The following is a 7,882-nucleotide window of genomic DNA, read 5'->3' on the forward strand; positions in this document are numbered from 1 at the left end:
ATAAATCATCAAACCTTATTGCTTCTGCGGAACCCTTCATGGGCGAGTCCAACTCGCACTTGGCCGCTTTTTGATGTTGAAAACGGTTTTTGGTTTTGTCCCTATTCGTTCTTGGATTCCTATTCACCACAAATTACGGTTACATCTCACAATAGTATTGAAGGTGAGTTATTTTGGAAAAAAAGCGCGGGAACTCGCAAAGGGCGGACGCGGTATTTTTTCGGAAAATTTTAAAATTATTTTTATATCTATAATTAGTTAATTAAATAGTGTAGTTTTAGTTTTAATTTTCTTAGTTTTTGAACATATTAATTTTATTTGGTAAGTTTTTATTTATATAGAAGTTCATAAGAGGGTCAGGCCGTAGATTTTTCCACTTTTTTCATAACCAGTGAGATTCATACAATATCACAAACAATTTAATATTTTTACCTGCTTTGGTATTTTTATCCTGTTGTATTTTATTAAAGGTAAAAACAACTTTTACGAATTAGCTGTAACTAGAAAAGTTTTTATAAAATTTAATTTCAAAGAGCACAAGGAAATATATTTTCATACAAAAAAAACTTGTCAATAAATTTAATCATAACTTTAATCAACAAATGTTACGAATATTTATTGAAGTAAGCTGTATTGTATAATACATAATAGAAAAGAAGGAGGTTCGAGCAATTTAACGCAATATCTCTTTATGTTTTAACGCCATTCCATTTATGTTTATCCCAATTTTAAAACATGTCTTTAATTTCTACACTTTTATGTTACTATTTTTATGTTACCAATATCGTGGTTAAATGTAAACTTTGAATAATATTAGGAGAATTGGCATTATAAGACAGGCAACATTGAATAGAAGTATTAGAGTTAAAAAAAAAGACGCCATATTGTTGTCTATGGATTGTGTCAATCGACAAACAGTGCACGCATTTTTCGTCAGTGAAATTGGAAAACAATTATTGTGATTTTTAAAGATAAGTACTCGCTGGTTTATGTTAATTGTGTTATTTGTTTGTATGGTAAAGCTTACATTTATGAAAGAAACGTCTTTAAAAGCGCAAATCTTTTTCGTTTCCAAATTATAACCTTCTTTCATCCAAAATATTTCACTTTTATGTTACTTTATGTTACTCTTATGATACTTTTCTGTTACCGGTAACATAAAATTTAATGTTACGTAACATAAGGGGCCCATAAAGGTCTGCGCATAATAATAATATTATAATAACTTAAAAAGATGGGATTATACATCTCACTCACCCACTTCTCACGCACATTACACACGCACTACACACACTCACAAACACTTATCACTTTCACCTACTGACTCCACACTTCTTTTACTTATGCAATTATGTACTAAGTGCTAGACTAGATATTAAGCTGGAAGAGCGAGGCATTCCCAACAAAAACAAGTGTCTTTTGACTACTCAAAGGGAAGCCCCTGCAACAAATATGTATGGATTTACATAAATAAAGAATTTTATTTATTTATCCATACTAATATTATAAATGCGAAAGTGTATCTGTCTGTCTGTCTGTCTGTCAGTCTGTCAGTTTGTCTGTCTGTCTGTTACCTCTTCACGCCCAAACCGCTAAACCGATATTGCTGAAATTTGGTATGGATATACTTTAGAGTCCCGGGAATAACATAGGATACATATTATCCTGGAAAAATGTACGCTTCCCGCGCGATAAACGAATTTTGGCGCAACGGAGTTGGAAAAAAACGAAAACAAAGACAATGAAGATAAGATTAGAGCCGAAGAAAACACAAACACAGCCGAGGATGATAAGATTCAGTCTAACGAGGGTTGCAACAAAGCAGAAGAAGATATAAATAAAGCCAAAGAAGACGAAAATAAAGCGGAAGATGGAAAAGAAGATGGGAGTAAAGGCAAAAATGACAGAATCAAAACGGAAAATAACGAAAATAAAGACAATGAAGATAGGAATAGAGCCAAAGAAAACAAGTTAGATGAGGATTACAAGATAAAAGCAAAAGACAAAATTAATAATAAATACAAAATAAATAACGCTGAAATTAGCGGCAGCAAAGATGATGTAGATGAAAATTCTATTCAAAACTTAGGTAATGTGTAGTATTTTAAAAATAAATGACACTGTTTTAGTACGCTATTACCAAAAAAAAAACTTGGAAATACTATGTTGGCTTTGTAATGAATTTAGAATTAAAGAATAGTGAGCAATATTATAAAATTAAATTCTTAAAAACTATTACAGATTCTTTGAGAAATGTGAAATTTATTATTCCAAAAAAACGAGATGTCGATTTAGTACCTGAAGTATCTATAGTGAAACAGATTAACATTACTCAAGAAAATGATTCCAATGAATATTTTCTGTGTGACGAAAGTGACACAGTCTATTTTGTATAAAAGATATTATTTACTTTTTGTTTTATATTATAAAGTTTTTCCTGGCAATTAAAATTAGATTTTAGGGAAAAATACGTTTTAAGTTTGTTACCTAATTGTTATTTCTACATTTTACTGAATTTAGCTCAAGATTTGATTTTATCTAAGTATAAAAATATTAGTAAAGCGATTTTAATTTGTGATTGAAAGAAGCTAAATAAATAAGTATGTGTATTTGAATGTTAGAGAAACAATAACAGTTGTTGTTTACCTTTCGTGAATTTATTTTTGATACTAGATAAGATATTGCTTTAAAAAGCCAAATGAAAATAAGTAAATAATCATGTCGATTCCAATGCACACAATTAAATTTTATTAAAAATAGAAGTGATGCCATCCCTTTCACTCTCATTTCCATTCGTCTGCTTGAGAAAGAGTCAGCATGAATTTTAGTTTTAATAAAATTTAATTATGTCCATTGGAATCGACATGAATATCTACGAAATTGAAACGTTGATTGCAGCATTTAACTACTTACTAAGAATTAATAAAATTACATTCAAGTAAGAAGTTGTTTATTTTTATTTGTAAATTGCCTCACATTGTGTCGTTATGTATGCAGCTTTATTATAATTAATGTGACTTTTATGTTACTTTTATGATACTGTAACATAAAAGTTTGTAAGTTACTTTATGTTACAAAGTGGAAAAATCTACGGCCTAACCCAAGAATATTATGGAGGAGCCCGACCCGGGGGGACCTGGTCCCCCCGTTGGTCATTATGTTACTATATCAAACGATTCGAGCATGGACACCGACACCTCATGCTCTGTAAATACCAGAAAACGTCCAGCGATTCCTAGGAAGCGTTGCAAAAAGTGCCAGAAAAAAATAAAAAAAGACCCGAAAAAGGCCAAGCCTGATATCAATTGCATGTGTCTTAGCGATACCGAAAACCACAATATTCCTAAACAAGACATTATCCTTGAAACTCAACCAAATGTGAATACAACTCAAAAATCCCAGGGCTTAGATTCACGGATCGGTAGGATGTTGTATAAAGATACAGACTCCTCTCCGTATATTGTCCATATACAAAAGGTACCAAAGTCACCTAATGAAAACATAAACTTTCACCCTATAGTGTTTGGCCATTACTTGAAAACAAATAACATTAAAAATATTGTAGATGGTAGTATTAAGAAAATAGCCAGAAACCGATTATCTGTAGCCTTTTCTTCATATAATGAAGCCAATAGTTTTATAAGTAACCCTCAATTCAATTCAGAACAATTTAAATCTTTTATACCATCATTTCAGGTAAGTAGAATAGGATTAGTTAGAGGCATACCTGCTGATTGGTCCGATGATGATGTTATAAATAACATTACTTTACCAATTGGATGTGGTGAAATACTAAAAATTAGGAGGTTAAAGAAAAAAACAATAGTGAATGGAACCGCTCAATTTAATAACACCGAATCTGTGGTAATAACATTTGACGGACAGACGCTACCAAAGAGAGTCTTCATGTGCTATAATGCACTTCCTGTAGATTTATATATATTCCCTACAATACAGTGCTTCAATTGCTGTAGATACGGACATGTCAAAAACCAATGTCGGTCAACACCTAGATGCTTTAGGTGTGGCCAAGGGCATGCTGGTGATAGTTGCTCAGTTGAAGAGGAGTCTATTTACTGTTGTATTTGCCACGGTTCGCACATTGCAACTGATAAAAAATGCCCAGAATTCCAACGCCAAAAATCAATTAAGGAGTCAATGGCTCACAATTGTCTATCCTACTCAGAAGCTTCTAAGTTACATCCTCCCATTTCAAAATTATATTCTGACGTGTTAATATCATCTACTTCTTCATCATCATCACCTGTAAATACACAAAAATCATTTTTCAACAACAATAATAATAAACAGAATTTGAATTTAATACAACGGTCATATAAAAAAACTGTTTTCAAACAACCAAAATTGCCACAGAAACAACAAAATGGGTATGACAGACAAACACATAATAGCTTAATAAAAGATTATAATCCTCCATTAGGAGATAATGGATCTGCATATCCAGCTCCCGGTATTAACATGGATTCGATACAAGAAACAATTTTAGCATTAAACAAACTGATTACATCATTATCATCTTTATCACCGTCCAACGCTGCCATATTCACCACTGAATCACAAATTAATACCACTTCCAACAATGGACAACATAGTCCAGTGGAATTGCCGCAGTGTGGTTAGTAAAAAACACGAAATTATTTTTTTAATTAATAAATACAAACCTATTGTTCTTTCCTTACAAGAGACATGGCTCAAGCCGGAATCACTTTTCAGGATTTCTGGCTACACTTGTCTCAGGGAAGACAGATCAGATGGGTATGGTGGTACAGCCATGCTCATCAAACACCATCAATCATTTCATCACATTCCTCTTCCATCACATCACTCTGATTTTTCAATCATTGCTGCATCTGTAAATAACATATGTTTTGTTTCACTGTATATACCTCATCCTTCATATTACATCTTCTCTGAAATAAAAAGTATTATTAGCCAATTACCACAACCAGTAGTAATTCTAGGAGACTTCAATGCACAGCATCAGTCATGGGGGAGTCACAAAGACAATCAATGGGGTTACGAAGTTTTAGATTTAATAGATTATAATAAACTGTGTATTCTCAATTCCGGCCAACCTACTCGGCGCACTGCTCCTCATGAAGGTTGTAGTGCACCAGATTTGTCAATATGTTCACCAAATCTATCATCTGTTTTTCATTGGAATGTGTTACAGTCAAGTCATGGAAGTGATCACTTTCCTATAATTCTATAATTTCCAGGTAAAGATAAAAGTAAATCGAATCAGTCTGAATCAATAAAATATCATATTAACAATAATTCTAACTGGGATAAATTTCAAATTTCACTCAGGAATCAGTTATCTTTTCTTCCTGAAATATCATCAGAAAATGAGTCACTATGTGCTGAGGCTTTGACTGCAGCATTTATAAAAGCTGCTGATGAATCATTTCCAAAAAAAAATACTTCACGTCATCATACACCATCTCCACCTTGGTGGGATCAAGAATGCACAGTTGCCATTAAGAATAGGAAAGAGATTGAAAAACAATATAATACAAATCCAAACATAGCCAACTATCAGCTATATCTTGATTGTGTTAAGGATACTAAGAAATTATTCAGGAAAAAGAAGTTACTTAGTTGGAGAAATTTTTGCTTATCATTAAATCCAGGTATTCATCCTACTATAGTATGGAAAAACATAAGACGGTATAGATCTGCATTCACTACCCCATCTCATCCTATATCTGACTCTTTAGCTTCTGAGTTTCTGGATAATTTAGCTCCTCCCACTATTTCTATTGAACCTCCTCCTTTACAAAATGTAAATTTTGAAGACCTAAATTCGCTTTTTACAATAGAAGAGTTAAAAGGGGTAGTACAAAACTTAAAAGATTCTTCTCCCGGATTAGATGGCATTCCATATTCTTTCTTTCAACATGCTGATGAGGAAATTTTACAATACTACCTCAAGTTAATAAACCAAATTTTAATAACTGGTAATTTACCCACTTCATGGAGAAAACAAAAAGTTATTCCAGTACCAAAACCCAACAAACCCCCTTCTTTGGCTACATCATATCGCCCCATTGTTTTATCCTCTGTTTTATTAAAGATTGCGGAACATTTAGCTAAAAACAGACTAGAATGGTTTGTAGAAAAACATAACCTCCTTTCGAATACACAGTTTGGATTCCGCAAAGGTAGAGGTACCATAGTTAAATTGCTATATTAACCACAGATATACGCACAGCATTCACAGAAAATAAATCTGTTGTTGCATCTTTTTTGGATATAAATTCTGCATATGATAATATTATTATAAGTATCCTAAAGGAAAAGCTAATTCAATTTGGTTTGCCCTTAATTTTAGTAAATTTCATTATTAATATTTTAATAGAAAGAATAATAATTTTAAATAACTCTTTGGAAACTAGAACTGTTCGAAAAGGCATTCCTCAGGGGTCAGTCTTAAGTCCACTACTTTACGATATATACACATCCGACTTAGAAAATTGTCTAGATTTAAGTATCATAAAATTACTTCAATATGCAGATGACAAGGCTATTTATGTAATCAATAGTTCGATAAATATTGCATGTAGAGATCTTATTAGCGCTTTGAAACAGTTAAAATCTTGGATGGACAAGCATGGCTTAGACTTGTCCATCAATAAAAGTTCCGTCGTCTTATTTACCCGTATGCGTATGCCTCCTCCTATTACTATTATTTATGATGGAGTGCCAATTCCCGTTAAAGACAAAGTCAAATTTTTAGGGCTATATTTAGATGGAAAATTAAATGGCAACGCACACATCGATTACATCTGTTCCAAATGTGAGCGGCTTCTAAATATGTTAAGGTGTTTATCTGGTGTCTGGTGGGGATCACATCCATTTACTATGAAATTAATTTATAATGCAATAATTAGGAGTGTCCTAGATTATGGCACTTTTCTTTTGGAGCCGTGTAGCGTAACTGGTTTACAAAAAATGGACAAAATACAAGCGAAAGCCTTGCGTATAATCTGCGGAGCTATGAGATCATCTCCAATAAACGCACTTCAGTTGGAATGTTGCGAACCTCCTCTTCAACTCCGTCGACAATATCTGGCGGATAAATATTTTGTTCGTTGTTATCAATTTAAAAATCATCCCTTAATTCCAAAACCTAGAACTTTATTTCAACTATGTCATAGTAATAATAAATACTGGCATCATAAATCTCATCCCTTACTTCTTACTAGTTATCGGAAATTCTTAGTAATTGACGCCCCCACTTTTCGTTCTCAAACTTTTCCATTATTTGATTCAGTATATGAAGCTCTAACGCTTGTGCCAGATATTAGACTTGACATTGGCATTAAAAAATCAGATACATATTTTGCTAACAATATATTTAAGTACATCACGAATAACAATTGGCAGGGTTACCACCACATGTATACAGATTCATCTAAGGATACTACAGATAGTTGTGTTGGAGTTGGTGTCTACCATTTACAATATAAAATTGTACAAAAAGTAAAGTTTCCGCCTGAAACATCTGTTTTTACAGGAGAGTGTTACGGCCTTTTTAAGGCTGTTGAGTATATTTTACTTGGCAGGCTTAAAGAGACACTAATATTTACAGATTCTTTAAGCTCTCTACAATCCCTGATTAAATTTCCTTTTAAATCAAAAAATTGTTATCCAATTATTGTCCAAGTTAGAAACCTTCTATATCAATGTAAACTTCAAGGCTTTTCAATAACATTTATATGGATACCGAGCCATTGCGGAATTGTTGGCAATGAAATTGCCGACAAATTGGCAAAAGAGGCTGTTTTCAGTGGTGATTTGTTCCCTTTTAATAATTATGCGCATGATTTGGCTGCTCTGGCACGGAGTTCCCTATTGA

At 32.8% G+C, this 7,882-nt stretch overlaps 1 long non-coding RNA gene across 1 annotated transcript; it reads right to left on the bottom strand.

Moving 5' to 3' along the window:
- Positions 1-3,826: 3,826 nt before the first annotated feature.
- LOC121739645 lies at positions 3,827-6,191 on the bottom strand. Its single transcript, XR_006037479.1, has 2 exons — positions 4,683-6,191; positions 3,827-4,264 (listed from the first exon to the last, which is right to left on the bottom strand). It is a non-coding gene; the product is annotated as an uncharacterized LOC121739645 (long non-coding RNA).
- Between the last annotated feature and the right edge of the window lie 1,691 nt (positions 6,192-7,882).

Source organism: Aricia agestis, chromosome 2 (genome assembly GCF_905147365.1).
Source record: "Aricia agestis chromosome 2, ilAriAges1.1, whole genome shotgun sequence".
NCBI classification, from domain to species: domain Eukaryota; kingdom Metazoa; phylum Arthropoda; class Insecta; order Lepidoptera; family Lycaenidae; genus Aricia; species Aricia agestis.